General features: G+C 39.8%; 1 protein-coding gene across 5 annotated transcripts in view; it reads left to right on the forward strand.

The window, feature by feature from the left end:
• The first annotated feature begins 4,613 nt into the window (after nucleotides 1-4,613).
• The window catches only part of LOC128741568 (tumor necrosis factor alpha-induced protein 8-like protein), a 46,485-nt gene continuing 29,514 nt past the window's right edge, over nucleotides 4,614-21,584 (forward strand). Inside the window, exons 1-2 of one of the 5 annotated variants that reach the window (XM_053837489.1) lie at nucleotides 4,614-4,705; nucleotides 5,545-5,688. The gene's annotated coding sequence lies outside the window, so the exon portion shown is untranslated. Of the gene's footprint in view, nucleotides 4,706-5,092; nucleotides 5,689-21,584 lie in introns of those variants that run through there. The other 4 variants (XM_053837488.1, XM_053837486.1, XM_053837487.1 and 1 more) reach the window with 4 other exon arrangements.

The raw sequence follows: 21,584 nt of genomic DNA on the forward strand, positions 1-21,584 counted from the left end.
CTAAAACGCGATTACTAAAGCATATTATTGAAATTACCCAACTGACTTTATTTCTTAAACTCGTCGTACCGCTTTAAAATCCGTCCATAAAAATTTTTCATCGCCCGAACTAAAAATCACTACAATGTTTACAAAGCTAACGCATATGTATTTGTGTAGGACGACATGACAAATGTTATTCTGCAAAATTTCTGCAGGTCAGGCAAGTCTTCCTGGCTGTTGAACAACGAAAATGCCTTACATGAGTTATTTTCATTTATGAATGACGGAAATTGAAACGATTAGTCGACATTTTCTTCGTCGCACGAAAAAACGTACGAAATTTGGCTGGCAGGACTTCTTTAATGATAAAAAGCATTTAAATAGATCTCAGCTCACTTTGATTGATCGCGTATGATAGACAACAAACTAAAATATTAGGGAATAACTAGTTCTGCATAGTGTGTCATAAAAATGGTGCTATTTTTAATAATTTGTGTTGGATAGGACGGGAATAGGCAATTACGACGAAGCAGCAACACACTCTACTTGACGAATGAGAGTTTGATTTCTATCGTACAGATTTTTCTGGTCTGAATGAAGCTTTGCATTCAATGTTCCTGGATGGGGTTGATGTGAATATGGCCGTTTCCCTTTTTAACCAGCTGCTCTTATCATTCTTTCGCGACTTTGTCCCACGACTTAGGCCTAAGCGGTAACCACCCTTGTTAAATTCATTGCTCCGTCGTTTAAAACGTAAGATATCCAGTGCGGCGCTGAAGTATTTCCGTTTACAAGACGCGATCGCAAAACAAGAGTTGGTTAGAGCTAGTCGTCAATACAGAACCCCCCAACTGCCATCTTTACTCGAGATATGTTTCGCAAAAGCAAGGGGTCTTAAACAAAATCGTAAATGCTCTGGGCATTCGTTAACGAGAAGCGCTTCTTGGACTTTGAAACTTCCTGCTCAAATGTCACTTGGTGATCTATCTGCCAGGAATGCTATAAACATCTGTAATCTTTTTGCTCAGCTTTTTTTGTTTTTTTTTTTGTATTCGCTCTAGCCCTTGATGTGCAGGAAGCTCTGAAGTTCGTTCCTGCAAACGTGTGCGATATAAACATAACTAGTTTAACGCAAAATGAAGCTGAAGTTGCCTTGAAGCAATTGAAATCATCGGCGTCTCCCGGGCCGGATGAAATACCTTTGATTATACTGAAAAATTGCGCATCTGCTCTTTCGAAACCTCTACAGTTTATTATTAACCAATCGCTTCTTCAGGAAACATTTCCAGTATGCTATATATATGTACTCAAAAAGGGAAACAAAAATTGCCAATTACCGTGGGCAAGGTTGCTTTGCGCTGGCTCGAAATTATTTGAGATCCTTATCGGTGCCTCGTTGCACAGAAGTTTTCCACAATACATCTAAACTGATCAGAATGGCTGTTTTCCTGGTCGCTCAATTAGCATTAGCACAAATCTGGTGGAGTTCAGCTTATATTGTCTACAACGTGGAGCACAACTCGACACGGTGTATATTAACATCAAAGCTGCGTTCGATCGGGTTGACCACGCCATACTGCTAGCCAAAATAAAGCATCTTGGTGCTTGTGTCGCTTTTGTCCGATGGTTGAAATCGTTCCTTGAAAACCGCTGTCTTGCTGTGAAACTGTGGAACTTTGAGTCTTGCGACTTCCGGAGTACCTCAGGGCAGCACCATCGGACCCTTGCTATTTTCGCCGAATTACAACGATGTCTGCATGATACTTCCTCCAGGATGCAGAGTCGGGTATGCTGATAAACTCAAAATCTACTTTGCAGTTCGCTCAGTCGCTGATTGTATCGAATTACAAAAGCTAATATGTTTTATGGTCATGTTTATGTCTGCCGGTAGCCGTTCCATATCAACCGTCTTTGTGGTTTAATGCGCCTAACTGTTCGGAAAAGGGGCAGTGCCTAATCCAGTATTCACGCGTAATTCTCAGCAGATTGTGGGTTTTCCAGTCAGCCGCGAAAAGAAGCTTTGACTTGTCTGTTTCACGGATGATCGTTTTGTGCGCAAATACAGTCACCCCAGTATTATGGGCCACCCAGTATTATGGGCCAGTCTATACTTTAAGTTAGTTTTATACATAACTATTGAGTATGAGTTCAATAGATAACAGTAACATTCTGCTGCATGGTTGACAGCAATACACGCAATTCCAATGCGTTAATTTTCTTAATTTTCCAAAAGGCGTCAGTAGGCTCCAATCGACTTTCAAATTGTTGTTATTTTTGCGGTTGTTATAAAAAGTCGGTTGTGAATTACAAGCTGAATAGCGGCGTAAATTTGTGTGTCTGAGCGTAAAATGGATGAAAATTGAGGGAATAGGTATGTATTCATAGAATAACGGTGAAACCACCTAGAAAAATGCATTTTCCGTTTTAATATACGAAATTAAACAATGGCCCATAATACTGGGAGCAAAATTGACTTTTCCCAGTATTATGGGTCAAGCATATACATCAACAGTATTCGCTGTTTTTGATTATAATTTTAATTTTTTTCCACAGTAAAACGAAAAAACGTGCAAGGAAAATCAATATACAGAAATCGAAGCTCTATGATTCTGATATATTGCATTACGCTCTTGATCTAGCAAGACAAACCGAGAAAATTCGGGAAGTTGCAAGGGATCACAATCTACCGTACAGTACAGTTCCGCGTTATTTTTGGAAACCACCCAAAACTAATAAGCCAGGACCAAATACTTTTCTTCTTCTTGAACTTACTTACTTTATTTAGTTGGCTTGCCGTTCCAAGACAAAGCCTGATGAACAAAGTTTCTCCAATGCACTCGGTTGTGGGTCAACGCTCTCCAATTTCTCAGACTCGCTCCACCTAGTCTAACCATCTTGCTCGCTGCAACCATCTTGCAAGACGACCAGGGGGTCTTATTCCTACCGGATGTGAGGCAAATACTTTGCAGGGTAGTTATTCGGCATTCTTGCAACTTGTCCTGCCTATCGTATCCGGATAGCATTAGTCGCCTTCTGTATACTTGGTTTGCCATGTGCTATTCTGGAGACCATCACCTTGATGAAGCCCTCTTCATGATTCGAATGAACTTGACAATCTACTCGAAATCCGAACACAGCAATGAGTACCATCCATCATAGATTGAATCAGTTTGATGAGCTTCCTGAAGAAGAAGCTAAAATTGATTCTAATCTCAACTCACTCAGACAGTTGCTGAGCACAGTACAAGATACAGCAAGATCACTAAATCGAGAGAACTACACCCACAACCAACCAACCACCCACACACCCACACATACACACACACGCGCGCTCGCTTTTCTCTAAATAAAACCAGTTTTGTTTTACTGACCCATAATACTGGGAGCATTGACCCATAATTCTGACCAGGTTTAAAAGTGGCCCATAATACTGGGAATGGAACATGCTTACATTTTGTTGTTCTGCAAAAAAGTGTGTGATTTTGGAATAAGTTTGCCTACAGAACATCAAATTATGATATATTCATAACCATTTAAGTTATAAATAAACTGTAAATTATTTAAATCTGTGTTTCTACCAATAATTTTGTAGCATCATCATGCTTAACTGGCCCATAATACTGGGATGACTGTATACTGCTACTAAGTGATGGTCAAAGTCAATATCCGCACCTTGTAAGCAAAGCAAAGCCTGGATGGGTGCTAATTCCGTTATCGAAATTTGACCTGTTTTTATACGACAGACTTCGCAACCAGTTATTAGAATACAAGACAGTGCGGGGTCAGTGCTACGATCCTATTGACTCTAACAGCCTCTCCTAGCCGAGACTCGAACATACGACGACTGGCTTATTAGACCAGCGTCTTACCTCGAGGCCAACTGGGAGGCCGCACCTTGTACGGAACGTATGTTCATAATGTTAGAGAAGAACCAGCCATCTATGAGAACGTGGCTCATCTGGTTCATTGTACGTTGGTCAGGTGATCTCCAGGTGGCTTTTTGGACCAAGCCTCGCAAAGCTGCGGTGTTTATACATCGATGCCGGTTTTCGTTCGTGTCGGTAGGCTATGGGGTCCTATCACCGATCTACATACATTTCTTTCGGTCATACATTTCTTTCCTATCGACCTGGGCGTTCATACCCCCGATGACGGATTGAATGTGTCAAATTCAATCAGTGTCGCGATAATTGGTTCCCAAACAAAGTTATGTTAAGCATAACAATGCGCCTCAACTACCGCAAAAACAGTATAATTATAAAGTACACTACAGTAAAAGTTGCAAGGCCAATTAGAGCAAGACACCGCAGAAAGAAAACAGTCGCAAACTCGCACCAATAGAAGCATTTTGAATCACCCTAGTGTTATCCTTTCTTTGTGCGGCGAGACACACAACTATAGGACAGACAGCACCAGCTATCGCGCTCGGAAGCAAATTTCTCCGAGCGACAGCTGATGCGATGAGCAGCATGTGCTGCGGCTGCGGCCGCGGTGCGCGTGTGTTGAAGAGAGAAAGGTGTAACAAAACACGACACTACGACAGCACCAAACGGCGGAGAGTGCAACAGCTGTGCAGCTGAATGGGAGAGCAGTCCAAATTCAGTCAATTAGATATCGTTTCGCGTGGTGGATGTTTTACGTTGATTGCGCCGTTCAGTGAAGGCTGTTTTGGAATTCCAGTTGAGTGTGTCTACGGCAATTGAACTGACCACTGCATAGATAGGTATACATTTAAAAGTGCTCTAGCTTTTTTTTGTGGATCAAGTGGGAGGTGGAACAGTTCGGTTGCGAGTTGGATTGGTTGTAACCGTGGTTATGCCCATTTTCGCATGTTTTGGCAGCTTCGATTAAAAGATGTGCAAAAACAAGCCTCCAAAAAATAACAACTACTAGTTGCTGTAGGTAGCTGCTGCAGCAGCTGCTCCAACCAATTGAGCTGCCTCTCAGGCCTGCGGATTGCAACGGTTGATTAATTGAAATTAGATGAATTGGAATGAATGTTAGCTTGTAGGGGTTCGGGTGCGAAAATAATGCAGTTTGTTTTTTTTTGTGTGATGAGTGAGTGAATCGCGTAGACACGTCGCCGTCATCGCATGCGAACCTAGCAACCGTGGCGGTGTTTATCGGTGCTTGTTAGCTTTAGTACTCGGGCGACGGGAAAAATGATTTATTTACGATTGTCGTAATAGTGTAGAGAAGTGTAAAAGTGAAGAAAAAAAGCTATAATATACAATGAAGACATTACGACCAGTGAGAAACCACTACTGAAGAATTATTGATTAAATAAAGAATGAAGAATGACTAACACCTTCTTATCAAGCGATTGTAAAATGACTAACGTGAAGTTTAGGAATGCATCGTCTTCGTAGCAGGCGTGTTTATCATCATGTTATCGCTGACAAAGCAGTGTAATCTGATGATAAAACCCACTTTTACATGACTAAATTGAAGTTTTTAAAGTAAAAATTCGTTTTAAGTGCGTGTCAAATTAAAAGTGAACCTCTAGTGCTTTTTTACGGGCAACTGTCTACCATTTATTAGATACGTTACATATTTCGATAGCATAAATTCCTGATGGACCCCTGAGGGCGGGTGTCAACAAGCTGTAAAAGAAAGAAAAATAGTTGAAGAGTGAAGGACACCACTGACTGCAGTACATAACACAGCACGCGACGAGCCTCCCCGAAGGATATTAACTGGTGACTGGTGAGTGAGCATTATTCTCTTTTTAGTCTAGAACGGCTCTTTCTCCGAACGTTCGCTTCGATAGATAGACAAGTTGGTTGGTTAAAAACCAACGACAGACGACACGGGGGGAAGTGGAAACTGAACCATGTGTTCGGTAAAGCGTGGATGTAACGACTCGCGCCGGAAAGGTTCTTAACAATATTTAAAGTTTAAAGAAACCTGCCAGTCCCTCCAGCATAAGACGTACGTATCTACTTTTTCCAACAGATTTCTATATAAAAACCGTCGGAATAGCAGCTGCCAGCCACCATTCGTCCTTCATCAGAGTGGCATTCTTTTCGCTATACATCCGCTCTCGAATTTCTAGCAGGAAGCGGTTCAAACACATGGGGTTGTCACGACACGAGGGAAAAATAGTCTCGCGTTTAGGGGAAGAAAGAAACGAGCAAAAATGCTGCTACGATGTCGGTTTAGGCACAGAAATAAGCGCCCCGCTTTTTGGCGTATCTGAAACACGTTGACGAGCTAACAATGAAACGAAACATTCAAACAGTCACGGAGTGGCCATAGATAGTGATTAGTAACAGTTGAGTATTATGGAACCGTTTGGTGTTATATATTTCAGATTGAAAGCATTGCAAAATAAGATTGCCCGTTAGCAGTATTGCTCTCTGGTCGACATCTCGAGTTGAACAAAAACTTACAAATTCACAATCAATGGCTAAATGTCATTTCAAGCTGGCAGTCAACGTTTTTAAATTCATGCGAGCTTCACGAAATAATGAAAGATTTTGAAAGCTTTTGTTTACCAATCGATTCATATACCTAAGATATAGTAATCGTATGGTATGGTATTAGTATAACATTGTTTTTCAATTGATAAATAGTGAAAAGCAGCGGAAAGTTTTAAAGTCAAATTTTCCTAACCATTTTTAGTGTGATCGCTTTACCTGTCAGGCACAGACAACTATCTGATCAAATCTAAATCATTACAGAGCTATAAAACATCTTTATTTATCAATTTAAAGCCCTGGTACCGTCCTAACACGTTTGGCAAACAATAACGAAACAGACTTCTCGGGTCTCTCGTTTCTGACGTTCCTAAAAACGATTGCATTCTCCGGAAGAACTCGCGGACATTCGCCTTTGCTATGGTATCGCTAATCGTTAAGCAAGGACAGCCTCGCAGGGGTATGGTTGTAGATTTTCCGACCATCGACTACCTCATGATTTTAATTCAGAAACTTTTATGACAATGCACCATCGCTTCCGAGACCGAACGTATTTTTAAAGAGATTTCGTGTAGAACATGACTTTTTCCACGAAAAAACTAGCCTTAACAGCCTTAAAGGTTGTACGAATGGGTGACGTATGACTATATCAGGTCATTAGATCAAAGACTAATGCACTGCATTTCTGGCAAATGTATGTTTATAAGAATTTCTGAGTGCCGTTGTTCAAGTGAATGTTTAAAAGAGAAGAGCGAAATATTTAGATTCAATTCTTCGTTGAATGCAATGGTGGCTTTGACAATACGTGGACGAGGGTTCATAAGTACAACGCCTACAACCATTAAGACATAGATTTCTTTTAAAAATCACTTGTGTGCATCATAAAGGTTGAAATAGTAATGAATGACCAGCCCACAGATTATTGCATTAAATATGATTATGTGTAGCTTGACATGTTTCAATAATCTTACTTTTACTCGCTTGTGACTTTAAAAGGCCATTGGTTACAAATAACATTAAAGCCAAAGCACGTTCATCGTAAATATGACGTGTCATTTGAATGTCCTTCTCTTTTGACATGAATGGCAACAGGCACGTAAGTTAACGGCGTCGATTCACTGTCTTTTGCTCCGAGAAGATTTTACTAGTTTACTTTCACAGCTTACCGCTTATTACATAGCAGAAAATATGGCACATACGCAAAAATTTCTGTTTTATTTGTATGAGAGTCCTTATCCTCCTACCACAGGGGTGAGGGGTCTCAAACCATCATAAAATAAATTCATGCCTCCAAAAACCCCCACATGCCAAATTTGGTTCCATTTGTTTTATTAGTTCTCGAGTTATGAGGAAATTTGTATTTCATTTGTATGGGATCCCCCCTTCTAAAAGAAAGCAAAGGTCCTAATTCACCATAGAAAAAAATCCTGCCTCCAAAAACCCCCACATGCCAAATTTGGATCCTTTTGCTCAATTAGTTCTCGAGTTATGAGAAAATTTATGTTTCATTTGTATGGGAGCCCCCCCCCCCCTCTTTGAAGGGAAAGAGGTCTCAGTTAGAGGTGTGCACAGTCGCGCCGCGCCGCTGCCACCGACACTTTTGAACGTGCCGCCACCGCCAATGATTTAGAACCGGCGCGCCGCCTAGGTCCTTTTTCCCACGCCGACGAAGCAATTCACCCACGCCGACGATATAGCCCAACATTGACAAAAATGCGGGTCAAAATGTTGACAGCACATAGTGAACCCGTTTTGTGAATTCATTCTTAGAATGTACCTGTAATTTAGATTCAATTAAACTATCCTAAGTACCCTGAGTGTTATCTTGCGTCCAACTGAGAGCGAATTGAAATGACCTAACGTAAACGAACTTTAGCATGACGTTTTCTGTCACATTTCTGTCTTGCCTCCCGGTGTTCATTTCTTTTTAAGGAGACATAAGCGATCAAAATGTTTGAAAAAGTCAAATTGTTTATTTCAGATTTTGATTCTGCAGTCTTTTTCGTTTATTTTGATACTAATTTTGTAATGATCCGACCACGGGAAGTAACCAAAAAACGACCGAACACATAAGCATTCCACTGCGGCGTGGAACAACCTCACTGGGATAAAACGCCGCTCTTGCAAAAACTCTATTTTCAAGCTTTATGTACTGGTGCCAAAATTAGGTGCCGGTCTTACCCCTTATACTGAATTCCAGTGTTGCAAGCCCGCACTTGTGTGGTCTAATTTTCTCACACGCGCGTTTTAGTCCTAACGAACACGCCGGCATGAGTATCTACTACGGACTCTCGCTTTTATTTTTTCATGCACTGCGACAAGTTTTTGCGAGTATGTATTTATCTATGAGCCACAGTCGCCGCTCGTCATTGCAATCCAAGCAGCTGACACTCGCGAGGGCTCGCAGTCTTATCCGCGTGTGTAAGTGAGGGCGTAAGGTGAACAAAACAGAAAAAAATGCAGAATAAGTATCCATATATCCTAGTATGCCGCTAGCCCGCACGCGCTGTTGGCTTCTCACAAGTGGTTGGCTTTGTAAGCGGGCTGTGCAGAAAGACACTTCGAGGCTGTGCGCTCGCTAGTAAGTAGGTAGCAGGATGTATGCACGCAGCATCGGTGGTTGCTTATCGTACGCTTGCATCAGTTGCGTATGCGCTGGATGCTGCTTATACTCGCTCGCATGAGACTGGGCATACTTTGCTTCTTGCTCGATTTGCAACATTGCCGATTTCACACGCCAAGTTTCAGGCGCCATCTATTATATGCAATGCATGTAATATCCCTTAATTTAAAAAAACACATTGGCAGAAAACTGAAATTTAAATTCGATCTATAGCAATCGGATGTTCATATGTTTGGTATAAAATCGAAAGATGGGATGGGTCTACCATATCGCATATTCGCAAACATACAAATAAAAAATAATTCAAAGATTTAAGGGTCATTAGAAATCATTCACAAAATAAGCATTATTAGGATTTGTTTTACTTTTCAACTTTAGTTTGATTTTTAAAAAGATTTTGCTTGAACTTATTATCGCAATTCGTGATAATTTAACGGTGTAAAATACTCGCACACCGCCGCCGATAATAACGAACGGCGTGACGCCGTTGATAAAAATGATTCCTGCGCCGCCGCCGCCGATAATCTGACCGGCGCACACCTCTAGTCTCAGTACACCATAGAAAAAATTAGTTGATTAGTTCTCGAATTATCAGGAAATTTGTATATTATTTTATGGGAGCCCCCCCCCCCCCCTCCTAAAGGGAGGAGGGGTCTCAATTGACCATTGAAAAAATTCTTGCCTTCTGAAATGCCAAACATGCCAAATTTGGTTCCATTTGCTAGATTAGTTCTAGATTTATGAAGAAATTTGTATTTCATTTGTATGGGAGCCCCCCCCCCCGTTTAGAAGGTGAAGGGGTCTCAGTACACCATCGAAAAAAATCCTACCTTCTATAACCCCCATACGCCAAATTTGGTTCCATTTACTTGATTAGTTCTCGAGTTCTGAGGAAATTTATGTATGAGCCCCCCTCTTACGCCGTCCATAAAATTGCTTTCTCGCCCACTCCATAAAATTGTTGGCCATTTTATCTTTCCAACGACATATAAATTGTTCAGTTTCGTTCAGTAGTTTAGTAGTTATTAGCATTTGAAATCTTTCATTCCAACGTTACACTTCTATTTTCGTTTTCACAAAGTGCTACCCAGTCCCAGATAGTAAACAAAGACGTAGTCCCACGTCAAAATTCACACTTTACTCAGTCGCGAATTATTGTGCTCCGGTTTGTTTTAACTTTTCTCTTTTTTACTGACTGCGATTCCTCAGCAACCTGCACATTAATGTTCTACCTTCTACTCATTGACGGAGTGATCTGAGCAACAAAATGTTAATACACTTTTTGGCTGCCCATGATATGGGACACATTTTGCACAATGAGTGAGGAAATGGCAAGCCAGAGCGACGGTTAGCTTCATAAAGTTTACCCATGCGTTGCAGGTGATTCTTACAACGACAATGTCTTGTTATCAAACCGGTGTATGTGCTCCAATCGGATTTTAAGAGGTTTAAAAACTTTTGTGCTTGAATTGTTGGTAACTCGCAGTCATACTAACCAGTTTACATGCGGTCCCGGTAAATTTTATCAACTTTCCCATTAACTAGTACATGAAATTCATGTAAGTTACTGTACAGAAGTTTACATGATTTTTCACGTGGATGTGACGTGTCGATTTTTTTGAGTGTGAGAACAATGCAGGCGCTCCACATACTCCGGCTTTTCCTCCCAGAAGATTTGGGTCCGCTGCATCTTCTCTTATTTTATACGAGCTTTCTATGGGCTTGAGGTCCCTGCTGACTGACTTTGGATGAATTACTTATTTTAAGTACCTAAGTTTTTTTTCGAGCTTGGACCGCAATAGTTCTATTTTAGGTTGCAAAAAAATGCGCTTCAACTTTTTGAATTGATTAGATAATTTCGTAAATCACGGGGCTTTAACAATTCAATATTTATAAGCAGTACAATGAGCTCGACTTGAATAGAAAATTTTACTTAAATTTGTGGGCATTCAAGCTGTTCAGATAAGTGTTCTATAAATCTTAGGACAAGTAATATTTCATGATTGGGGCCCAACCAGTTCAAGCTTGAATCGAATAATGTTGTTGATTTATATACACATGTAAAACACCATAAAACCGTGCAACTTATCTTATGACTCGAAAAAATCCAGTTTTAGACACATTCATGTTTAGAAGGTTATTTTTGTTCGTCTATTTGTAGAACTTTGGCATTCTAGTTGCATTCAGAATCACTAAACAAAAGCACATTTTACAATTCAATTTGTATGCATTCAATATATATGACATGTGATTTATACTATCTTAGAGGCCCAACTGATAAACGAGTTGCTTAGGATTTAAAAATCTCGTTGTTTTACCTTTGTTATACTATATAACAAAGGTTTAGAAATTGGTCGAAAAACACGAAATTGATCCGAGGCCCGGAGGGCCGAATCACATATACCAATCGATAGAGCTCGACGAACTGAGCAATGTCTGTGTGTGTGTGTGTATGTGTGTATGTGTGTATGTGCAGCTCATTTTCTATCGCCTGTTTCTCGAAGGTGGCTGAACCGATTTGACCGCTGTTACTTTTGTTTGAAAGGTATTATTGCCTAGTATATCACTATTGAATTGCTTTGCGGTCCGACGTTTCGTTTAAAAGTTATAAGTAATAATGTGAAAACTACGTGACACGCGTTTCTCCGGAACTACGCAACCAATTTTAACGATCTTACTACCAAACGAAAGCTCTTGCTATTACTAAACTTTTTACCAAATTTTATTGGAAACGGACAAGCAGTTTAAAAGTTAGCCTTAAAAAACCACTTTTAATAAGGTTCAAATGATCGCCTGTTTCTCAGAGATGGCCAAACCGATTAATGCGCTATTAGCTTTATTTGGCAGGTAATATAGCCGGATAGATCACTATTGAATGGTTTTTTGATTGGTCGTTTAATTTGAAAGTTATGAGCAATCGTATACACCACACCAAAATTAACAATAATTTATAATGATTTTAACCAAGATAATTTACCTGATTTCAATTATTTTAATATCAAACGAGAGATTTTGACACTACGAATATATATGCAAAATTTCATAATAATTGGTTTTACCGGTAAAAAGATATTAATCCTCGAACGCTTGCGCCAACTTTTGCAACACAGTTACTCGCGCGCAATTAACCAAAACCAAAGAAAACGTGCGCACTAGAGTTTTGACTAGGAAAACTTGGTTTTAAGTTTATCAAACCTTTGAAAGAGTATCTTGAAATTGAATGCTCTGTCATTTGGTAGAATTTAAATTTTGATTAATCCCCCTAAAAGTGAAATAAAAAAATTATTTTTCTTCAGTTTCAATATAACACATTGATGTGTTCTGCAAAGTTTTAGAGCATATTATTACAAGAAATTTTGCTGAAGACTGTAACCTTCTATCTCTTCAGCGAAGACAGAGAAATCTTATTTATTGTTTCTGAATTTGTAAAATCAGTTTTTCTAGTTTAGCTCTTTTTGTAATTGTTGTATGACTTTTTCATGTATTACAAAGTTATACAAATAGTAAAAATACACAACTTTGCTGAAAATAGTATACCTCTATGTTTGCTTGTTTAGGAACTGTAGAACTTTGATTATAAAAATACCCTGATTTTAACCCCGAATTACTCGACTATTAACTGACGGATACATTTTAAACATTTTACATTTGCTGATAGTTTTGCTTCATACAGACGGCATTTTGCCATATGAAGTAACGTGAAAAAATTCCAGTTGGGGCCAATAGCGATACACCTCACATGCTGCTTGCTTCGTTTCTGTGCTCTCGGTTTATGCTGATCTATTTTCCCAACAATTTAAAGTATAATGCATTGAATAATTATGACATTTTGCTCATAACAAGTTTATTGAAGAATATACGTTAGTTACACAACGATTTGTAACTTTATAACAATATGGCGTTCAAAAACCTACACGTGTTATACAAAATACAGCAGCGTGAGTAACCGAAGGTTAATAAAAATTGATGAAATTTATTCTAGAAAACTTTATTGGTGTGAATCAAATAGGCATTACAGGAAATTATGTATAGTTCAAAAATCTATAAACTAGACCTTTACTACGCAATGTATATGTTAAAGAATAATATTTGCTCTTACAACCTACTTTTACTTGCACTTACTCAAATTATTAACAACTTACTTATCCTTATTCAGCAATTTCATGAAAAAGGATCTATCAAAATTTATAAGTGGTCATATTTTGTTCAAATTTTGTAAACGTATTCAATTTTCAAAAATTTTATGTAAACCAACGCACTACGCAACGTTAACCAATAGATGGATTATACTCCGCAGACGTGTCGGTTTCTATCTCAAATAGCAAGTAAGACCGTATAACAAAGGTTCCTTTCACCACTAGGTGGATTAAATCGGGTTTTTTATTGTGAAGCCGAAATTTTTTTCGATGGCAAATCTCGGAACTGCGATTAATTTAAAAGTACTAGGCTATAATGAGGCAAGCACTTCGGAACGGACCAGTGTTGCGAAACCCACACTCGTCTGGTTTAATTTTCTAACACGCGCGTATTTAATCTAACGAACATGCTGGCATAAGCATTCCTTTCGGACTCTCGCTTTTATCCATCGTCGTCTCACTCGTTCGTCATTGCAGTCCGAGCTGCTGTTACCGATTACTCGCGAGGGCTCGCACTCCCGTCCATGAGAAGAATCAATGGCGACGATAAAGAAGAAAAGAAAAAGTAATGTAAAATCTGAATGAGTATGTGCCATCGCGAGTGTGTAGGTAGCAGAATATCTACATACAACAATGGCGGCTGTTTGTCTTACGGTTGCGTAAGTTTTTATAAGCGTTTAATGCTAAGCTTCTCATACTCTCTTCTTTTGCTGTAACGGCGTTATTTCCTCGCCCAATTACGTTTTAATTATTTAGGAAAGTGTCACTATTTAATGAATTTACAATTATTATCCGATGTTGCCGTGAATCATTTATAAGCGTACGTTTGCTCTGGTATTTTGAAGGTGGATTGAAACCATTCTGGCGATATACCAAGTCTAAGTGCTGCTCAATTGTACGAGGACCCAAGAAGATTGCTGTTTCGAGAAACAGCGCAGTGAATCTATTTTTAATTTCACGTCAGGTCTAACATCCAGCAGTGCCGTCCGGCGCAAAACCCACTTAGCCTTTTCTAATTAAAACGGTCTGATGCACATTCTGGACCATGTACTTTATCTGCTTCTTGCTCAGAAATGTTCCGGCGATTGATGCCCTAAAACGAAACTTAATAACGAGAATTGTAAACAGCTGGCCATTGAATGTTTATTAACGCTGGGGGAAAATTCATTCCACCTCAGCGCAACAATCTGACAGATGGACTAACAAGCTGACGACTGCCGCCGGTCCGCCGGTACCGCGGTGCCGGCACCGGTGGTAGTGGTGGCTAGTGTCAGATCGAAGAGCCAATCGCTGGTTTATTGTCTTTCGCTGGCACACCGAAAAATGCACTCCGGCCAACGGAGGTGTAGCCAGAGGTGGATACGATAAACGATTTATACGAGTCCGTCTCGTTCGATCAACGGCAACGGCGGGCGATTGAAAATGCAAACAATTCCCCCTGGTGAAACAAGCCAGAACAAGGCCTGATGGTGGTGTTTATATTTATTTTTCGGAAAATCGCACCGATTCAAAATATTTGCATTCAAAGTAATGATATTCGAGGGTATTTTGCGAATAATCAATTGGCCTACATTGTGGAAGCTGGAAGGTTTTTGTTCGGTCTAGCTATCTGAGAGGCTTCTCGTATCACATTCCTATGTGTAACAGCCCCCAAGGGTATAACATTCGATGGTGGGGCAAACTGATACGTATTGATTCCCCAATTTTTTCATAAACCTTCATCCGGAAACTTTTGAAGCAGTATAGTAGTAGCTATACTATACAGCACAAACATAAAAATTTAAATGGGCAGCGAAATGGCATTGCCTAATGTTTCATGTTTTGTTTTTTTTTATCAAGGAAACACTTTCACTGAAGGCTAAAACCACGCGTGTTCCACGCAGTTGAAGCATTAACCGAAAACAATGTCGGTCCTTCTGCTGCGCAGATTTCGCCTGAAACATGTACCTATTCATTCTGCTTGTACGATGCTTGTTTTTGTGAGGTTCGCGATTTCTGAATTCAGTTATAGATATGCACAGCTTTTGGAACAACTTTTTTTTTGTGTTATTTTGCCACAAGAATGAGGCACGGCACACATTGGGAATCCCGATGAAATGGAAGGCGCTGATGAATAAATTAATTGCTGATGATATTTATGTATATAGGAGAGTATCGCTGCTGAATCTTCCGTGTCTTTGCTTCACCACAAACGACCACGGTTTAAAGTAAAAGACATCAGTGATTCGATAGAATGATTTATTTTGTTGGCAGAATTACGGAGCAATGACCCAGTATCCCCTAGAGAGAACCGACGGAACGCCTCGTTCCAGCTTTGGGGAGACAGCGATGAATGTGCCCTCCGAGAGATGCGTGCTTAGCGCCCATTGGCAGCGCTCGGAATCGGCGACCTAATTTCGCTCGGTTATGCTCGAATAACAGGAACTTGTGTTTGAATGCGGATTTGTCTCTGCAGCAGCGAGACGTTGACTTTTATTTATTTATTTAACTTCAACGATCTGCTTCTTTTCATGTCCTAGTCATCTCTCTTTTAATTGTTTTCTTAATGCTTCCAAAAACTTCCAAAGAGACAGTAAAAAGCTAAGATGAGAAACAAAGATTCTGTTTTGAAACAATTTATTGGCGGGGTAACAGCCTGCAGTGAATCGATAATTACAGACAATAAGGCTCATCTTTTGGCACTTACTTTTGAGGTACAATCGTGTTCGTTTCAGCGTTTGAAAATGCCAACTATAACTAGCGCGCATTGATTCTACCCAACTTACCGTGAACTTCAGCACCACTCGAGAATAATCAATATATGGTTGCTATGGAAGGTACGATACACAAACAATTTCGCTAAACAACTACCTGCCTTGGCTAATAATACCTTGCTGTATCGAATTCCGGACACTTGGGCATTGAGGTGATGGGTTTTAATTGGTTGGTTATTTTTAGAAATTATGCTGTGTGTTATTGCAAAGTTGCATCGAAATTTAACTGAAATTTTTGTCACTAAAATTTATGAATTGACGAATAATAAAAAAATATTCTGCCATTTTTCAACAAATAGAACACGACGGCGGGTCGCCTTCGCTTCCACGTCACTGTTTGTAGTTTTTACAATCTCTTTGGGTGAATATAAAAGTATAGCAAACGTACATTATGGCAATCGTCTTTATGACATCCGTGCGTATGACAAACGCATGGCTAATAGGGAGGCATCCTATTAGGAGATAAGTAAAAATTCAAGATTTTTTTTCAAAAAAATACACGTTTATTGCATTATTATGAAAAATTCAATTTTATTCGAAACATTTTTCATCGAAACATTCATTTTCCCCACTCTCTAGCAATTTGTGGACGCAACGCCAAAAGAATTGTACTTTAGAAGGATAATTTGGAACGGTAGTTTTTTTACAATTGACGAATGGACGATAGAAGAAAGTAATGACATTTTTAAAGTGAAGGAGAAAGGCGATAGAGGGGGGGGGGGGTTAGTGTTCCCTTGTAAGAGACCATCTTCCTCTTTTGTCAACCCTTTGCCCATTCCCGCTACATTTCAACAAATACATTTGTTTGACGTCGTTTTAATAAAGAACAGTCCAGAAGTTCCGGAGTTATGGCGGAACATACATTCATACACACGTTCCTCGTCCCCCTATATGTCGGTTCTTTCTCAGTCAGCTCCCTCTTCTGTCACGTAACTAATTATGCATCGGTTTGGTCAACGAAAATGGCTATAATGGAAATGAAACAAAGGTTTATTTACCATATATTCCTCTTCGGTGGAACCACCCTCTTTTCTCAAAGGCAGTTGCATATCTGCAGTCGGCTTAAATGCAAGAGAAACGCAACCCTATTTACTTATTTAGATTTCTGATTTGTGGGTGTTTTTGGAGACAAGAACTTTTTCTATGGTGAATTGAGACCCCTTCCCTCTTTAGGAGGGGAATTATGACCTGGGAGAGCTCCCATATAAATGAAATAGAAATTTCCTCATAACTCGAGAACTAATCAATGAAATGGAACCAAGTTTGGCATATGAGGGTTTTTGGAGGCAAGAATATTTTCTATGATGAATTAGGACACCTCCCCTTTTTAGGAGGGGGGGGGGGGGGGCTGCCATACAAATGGAATACAAATTTCGTCATAACTATAAAACCAATCAATCAAACGTTCGCTCTTCGTAACCTGGGTTGGCGTGATGGTTTAGCAACATACGTATAGATCTGTGCATAATAATAAATCTAAATTCGCTGAATTGCAGACGCAAAATGAACGATGTACTGTTCCTGAAGGACCTCCTAACAGACCGGTTCTATTCGCCATATCTTAATAAGTCAAGTAACGTTTAACGAAGGTAATAGAAATTTGAGAAGAGTTCGCCAGTTCCAGTTACCTACGAGAAACACGAACTACAGCTTGGACGAACCAGTTCGTCGCATGATGTCTATTGCAAACGACGTACAGAATGTAGCATCGATATTAGACTCTAGACAAACAATTAAAGATAAGTTGAAAGCACATTTTATATAATTTATGTTATACGTTTTTTTGTGTCTGTGATTTTTTTAATGTCCTGTGGATGAAGGGCAAGACCCATATATCCGGATTCCAATAAATAAATAAATAAATAAATAAATAAATGGAACCAAATTTGGCACGTGGGGGTTTTTGAAGGGAAGTATTTTTTCTATGATGAATTAGGACCCCTCTCCTTTATAGGAGGGGGGGCTCCCATACAACCCAAGCAACAATGTGAGTTTTGTTTTACTCTTATGGCGGTTTTCATGACCAACTTTGGTCTTAGATGCTATCAAAAAAGTGTAATGAAACCCAAATTGTTACTTGAGAAATGAAATACAAATTTCCTCATAACTAGAGAACTAATCAAGCAAATGGAACCAAATTTGGCATGTGGGGGGTTTTGGGGGCAGGAATTTTTTTATGATGGTTTGAGACCCCTACCCCTGTGATAGTGGTCCCTTATTTTTAGCATTTTTTTGCACTTCTTGGACTATACCAAGCAAGGCTTCGTGAAAACAAAGCTTAAAAACCTAATAACCTTGTGTAAAGAAGTCCACAGAATCGAATTGGGTTTATCCCATTTAGTTTAGAGCACATAAATTTTATTGGTTGAGTTCCTGACGATACCAAACGGGAAGTCAACCAATAAAATTAATGTGCTCTAAACTCGTTTTTGTCCGTAGGGGAGAGTTGTTCTGAGGAAAATTTGTATATGAAACCACCAATGAACTCCTCAGAAACTTACAAAACTCGAGATTGTGACAAAGATCATCCGAGATTCACGATAAATCGTACAACACAGTTTAATTTGTGGCAATACGAAGTTTGTCGGGTCAGCTAGTAGATTACAAAATTTGGTGCTCAGCACACTTCAAAGACTATTTCTCCTATTTTTATAAAATAAGCTCCTTGCACAATGCGTTTGCCAAAAGATTCATTATTTTTTCTTCTCACACGGGCGAAAGCTAAACTTTGTTTACATTTTGTATAGAAACGTCGTTTGTAGCCGGTGAGTGCTGGAATCGATTGCGAACACTAAGGTTCAGCTGCTTTTTCATTGGACCTTACCGTTTTCATCGTCTTTTTTTATTTTGATCGTTTTGTTGTCTTTTTGCCATCTCTCTATTGTATTTTTGTTCTTGCTTTGCACCGTTTTTGGCGACTTTTTTGTCGCTATTATGGTGTCCTTTCGTCGTTTTTGGTCGTTTCACTGTGTTTTCGTTGTCTCTTCATCACTTTTTTGTCAATTTTTCGTCATTCTGTTGGCTATTACTTTTTTAATATTTTTTGAAACGGTGGTTTTACAATTGATGGATGAACGGTAGGGGAAAGCAATGCAAATTTTTTTTGGAGTGGAGGGGAAAGAGCTGGAAGGTGAGGGGAGAGTGTTATTGGTAGCTACGCTGAAGGTGAAGGTCGTCAGAGTCCAGTTGCTTTTTTACTGATTTCAGTACTTGTTGCCACTATCGTTTTGTTGATAATTGAGTTCCTAGTAGTTGCACTGACGAACTGACATGACACATAGAAGAAAATCCTTTAAAAACCATCGTCCTACCCTCTGTTATGCATGTTGCGGAGTAGCTTGCATTTGCAGGATTTTATGCTGCAGAGTTTTTACATTTGTATGGTTTTATACTGAAACTCGAAGCAACACTCGCGCGCCGCGGTGTGGCCATGTTGCGAAACATGCTTTTTTGAAAAATGAGTGGTTTTTGATTGGACGATGAAATAATTGTAATAATTGGTCAATTTCATGCTCAAATGTTTACGTTGGCATCACTCCATATAAACGTCCGTTCCCTTGGCAACGTGCATCAACGACGGTCGCGGATTCGGAATTGCAATCGAAACGAAGTGAAGTTTTTTCTATCAATTCAAGTGAACAATTTGGGCAAAATGATTATAATATCTCTCTAAATAACTGTTCGGGTGGAAAATAAAATTTTTTGTGCCTCAAGCAGGTTTGGCATACACTTTTCGCTTCGATTTTGCTCTTTTGATTACTGCATCTCAGCCAAGCAAAATTTGAAAAAGTGATGTATGGGGCGTTTGTAGAATTTGTTATTATCTACAATATTGCTGAAGAACGCATTACTGTGCGTTTTGTATTTATGGCGCTATGAGGCTGCTAGTCTCTTGGTAGCAAAAAGAGCGCTCTTTTTGCTACCAATCGCATTGCTGCCCTACAGCGCCGTAAATACAAAAGATAACACTTCACTTTCTTCAGCATTAGTATAGATAATTACTAGCTCTACAAATGCCCCATACATCACTTTCTGAAATTTTACTTGGTTGAGGAGCAGTAACCAAAAGAGCAAAATCAAAGCGAAAAGTGTATGCCAAGCCTAGCCTCAAGTTAAGTTTCGCGAGTGATTTGACGACGGAGCTGAAAAAATTTATGAAAAACCGACGGCGAAAATATGGTGATGAATATTAATTAGTCACTAATCTCAGTATTTAGTGTAATTAATGACCGAAATAGTAATAGAACTTATAGAATGCAATGTTTAGTGCTTCGAGTTGCAAGATCTTATTACGGCTAGCAGATTAATTGAATTTTATATTTTTGTGATGGTTTCCCGAGTCTATGGGAGCATGTTGGTACACTGAAGAAGGGAAGGGAAGGAGAGATTTTCGGAGTCATCTGACTGCCATAAATGGACTCAGACGACCTTGTCGTTAACAAGTAGTCGTTATGACTCCTACCTTTTGTCCAATGCTGGAAGGTACATGGGTCGCACCAAGTTATAATCTAAGATTATAACCGGATTTGAACCCAGAGCACCAGGGCATGTGGCTCGCTGCCCGTGTACCTTTGAACCGCAGAGACGCTGGCGTAGCCACCAATAACCCCCCCCCCTCACCTTCCCGCTCTTTCCCGTCCACTCCAAAAAAACTTTCATTGCTTTCCCCTACAGTCCCTCCATCAATTGTAGAGCCACCGTTTCAAAAAAATATTAATATTAATGCCTGGCCGCATTTCAAGGTCAAAGACTAAAAACACGAGTTTCGTCTATTACTTTTTTATCTTTTAATTCTTCTTTCGTTGTCGTTTAAGCATGTTTCACCGCATTCAGCGCAATTTCGTGGTCTTTACGGCGTCTCTTCGTTGGTCTTTCTTCGTATTTTAAATTTCTTTTCGTCGCCTTACTGCAGCGTTTTCTCAAGGCTTAAATGTTCTCAAGGCTTAACAGTTTGTCAAATGCAAAACTGATTCGATTGGCTGTATCGTAAGCTTCTAAATAGGTGATGCGCGGGCACGTAGTACTCCCAACATTTCTGCAAGATCTATCTGATGGTGGAAATTGGGCGGGGAGTACCTTGTAGGCGGCGTTTAACATCGTTATGCCGCGATAGTTGCAGCAGTCGAGCTGATTCCCCTTTTTGTAGATGGGACAAACCACTCCTTCCATCCGTTCCCCAGGTAGCTTCTACTCCTCTCACATCCAGGGTAGAGCCGTTGCCAGCGTTTCTCATGTTTGCAAAGCTCTTCAGGTAGGCGGTCGTTTTCAACGGCTTTGTTGGTTTGCAACTTCGCCATTGACGTGTTCATCGAAGAACTGCTTCCACCTGTCGACCACCTCGCGCTCGTTTATGATTAGATTTCCTCCCTCGTCCCTACACATGTCAAGTTTTGGTGTGTAGTCCTTACGAGATTGGTTCACCTTCTCGCAAAACTTGCGCCTGTTCTAATTCTAATCAAGAACTAACAAGAACGAGAACTAATCAAGCAAATGGAACCAAATTTGACATATGGGATTTTTGGAGGCAGGAATAGTCGTAAAAAAGTATTGAATATCTAGCGAATGCCGCCAAAAGGCGGCAGTGAACACCAAAGGGTTAACCAATGTTAATAATTGATATCAAGGGAAAAAGTATAAGTGCCCGGAATTTCGGGTGGGACGGTACCGAAGC

This window comes from Sabethes cyaneus, chromosome 3 (genome assembly GCF_943734655.1).
Source record: "Sabethes cyaneus chromosome 3, idSabCyanKW18_F2, whole genome shotgun sequence".
In the NCBI taxonomy this organism is placed as follows: domain Eukaryota; kingdom Metazoa; phylum Arthropoda; class Insecta; order Diptera; family Culicidae; genus Sabethes; species Sabethes cyaneus.